Source organism: Tiliqua scincoides, chromosome 3, assembly GCF_035046505.1.
Source record: "Tiliqua scincoides isolate rTilSci1 chromosome 3, rTilSci1.hap2, whole genome shotgun sequence".
NCBI lineage: Eukaryota > Metazoa > Chordata > Lepidosauria > Squamata > Scincidae > Tiliqua > Tiliqua scincoides.
The window spans coordinates 120,417,241-120,419,581 of NC_089823.1; the positions used below are offsets into that span (position 1 = coordinate 120,417,241).

The 2,341-nt window shown below is 40.8% G+C and overlaps 1 pseudogene; it reads left to right on the top strand.

Moving 5' to 3' along the window:
* Nucleotides 1-1,297: 1,297 nt before the first annotated feature.
* Nucleotides 1,298-1,411, top strand: LOC136646748 (5S ribosomal RNA; annotated as a pseudogene).
* The last annotated feature ends 930 nt before the right edge of the window (nt 1,412-2,341 follow it).

Sequence of the window (2,341 nt, forward strand, 5' to 3'; positions counted from 1 at the left end):
TTGAAGGGAAAAAAAGGTGCAAAACAGTAGAGATGGTAAAAGTGAAACTTCTGCTGTCTGCTTGCACATTAATGACTCCTTAAAGGACATTTCCTGACACACAGACTTTTGCAAGAAAATGCTATTAAAAATCCTGAAAAGGGCAAACAGTTCTGTGGCTACTCAGCGAAAAATCTGGCAAAAATATGTGATACCCATTCCCACAGGCAAGCACTGCCATCTTCTGGATATTCAGCTATGGTTTGTCCAGCCAGTCCTAAAGCCTTAGTGGTGGACTCCCATCAATCAAAGGTCATCAGTTTCACCATGAAAAACTGCAAAGCCATTCTTCAGGAAAGATCAAGTGCAGTTCAATTTCACACCAAGTTTGAAAATTACAAATTTCCCTTGCCTAGGACTGCATAGTAACTATGAATTAGAATTCTTTGACTATTGCAGTTAATTCCTTGTGTATAGTGGGATATTTTGATTTGTTATCAGATAACACAGGCCAACACACATTTTGCTTCCTTAAACGTTACACCAATTCCTGGGTATATTTGGGGTGCGGATTCAAAAAATGGCATCCGTTTTGCCCTATCACATCTAGTTTTGGAGACATGGCATAGCCTCTTAGTGAATGGTTCAAGCAGCTTCCTCATGAGGAAGCTGCTTGAACCATTCACTAATGAGGCTATACTGTATCTCCAGAACTAGACGTGATAGGGCAAAACGGATGCCATTTTTGGAATTGGCACCCCAAATTCATATCAAACCACCATAAAGTTTGGGAAAAACTTTTCTGACCCTCAATTTTGTATGCCTGTGTAAAACCTTCTTCCTAAATTATCCTAATGCATGTTTGGCCATGGCATTATATTAGTGGTGCTCCCTAGAACTGAAAATGAAGAAGAAAGTGAACCTGTGCTCAAAGAATTCTATCACAGTTAGCAAGAAGTTTGAAATTTGTTAATGAATTTTTAAGGAAAATATTTATAGCAATTTTTATCAACTTCACTGACCAGAAGAAAAATAATAAACAGTAAAATATGTCACAATGTCTTTTGCCTAAAGAGAGAAAAACACAGTGACCCTGTGTGTTGCAAATATTCAGCCTATACAGAAATCAAGAGGGGAAAAATGCCACTTTCAGACTTGGCAGAGACACTTAGCACAAAGAGAAACTGGGACATGACTAATGCGATTCTGTCTAGTCCCTAATTATACATGGTCACTCTGCCTTTTGTCTTTAGAGATCATCATGGGACTATTTTCTCTGGATTTTCTTCTGCAAATATAACTTTATTTTTAAACAATTGCAAACTGTTACCCTGCACATGCCCGATGTCATCTGATCTCGGAAGCTAAGCAGGGTTAGGCCTGGTTAGTACTTGGATGGGAGACCACCTTGGAATACCGGGTGCTGTAGGCTTATACCATAGTCTTTTGAGACTGAAGGTTGCCAACCAGCCAAATAGCTATGAACGTGGAAAAAATGATGCATCCATCCTCTCCCCCTGCCCCACAACCTCCTCTTGCTGGATGCACAGAGACAGTGTGCTGAGCCTATGCAATGAGGCAGCCTATTCACAGCCAGCAGACATCCTACGGGGAATACAGAGCATTGCACTCATGGCAGAGGTATGAATACAACTGTCCTCAAGAATGTGGAGAGGAGTGGTCTGCTGAATGTTTCAAATGAGTTACGGGAAGAGCTTGGCTTACAATTAATTTCCTGCCATGGTACAGCAGGTCCTATACAGTAACAAGGCACAGCATGGGTGGCCAGCGAGGGAGGATCAGTGCCACAGCATAAAGTAGATAGCCTCTCTCTGCTGCGCTCTCTGTGAGAAGGGGAAGGATCTTTGGTCATTTACTTTGGTTCGCAGTTAGGCAGGATGAAAGGAAATTTCCCGTGAATTAGAGTGCAAAGTGGCAAACAATATATAATGATATAGTCCTCTTTCTCCAAGATTTATTCCTAAAATCCAGGTAAGGGAACTAAAATCTGAACATGGGCCGCTCTACTACTTGGGTCAACTTAACTTTAAAAAGGGGTCACCCTCAAAACAGGGATAGTAATTCAAGTGCAAGAAAATAATATCTCTTCCTAGTAAACAGGGACCACTGGTGTTTATGTGAAAGGAGAGTGTGTGACTAAATATAAATTACTTTGAAATTGTACTGGCCTGTGAACATTTCTGCGAGGGTTCACATGTCACATAGTCTTACATGTCTCTTTCCATATGCTTTTGTCTACAAGACTGTTCAGTATTCGTCAATTCTGTTAAATTAAAGCTGAGCTATGAAAAGGGGATTCCGAAGATACCACAATACTTCTTACTACGCAAGAGCCCATACA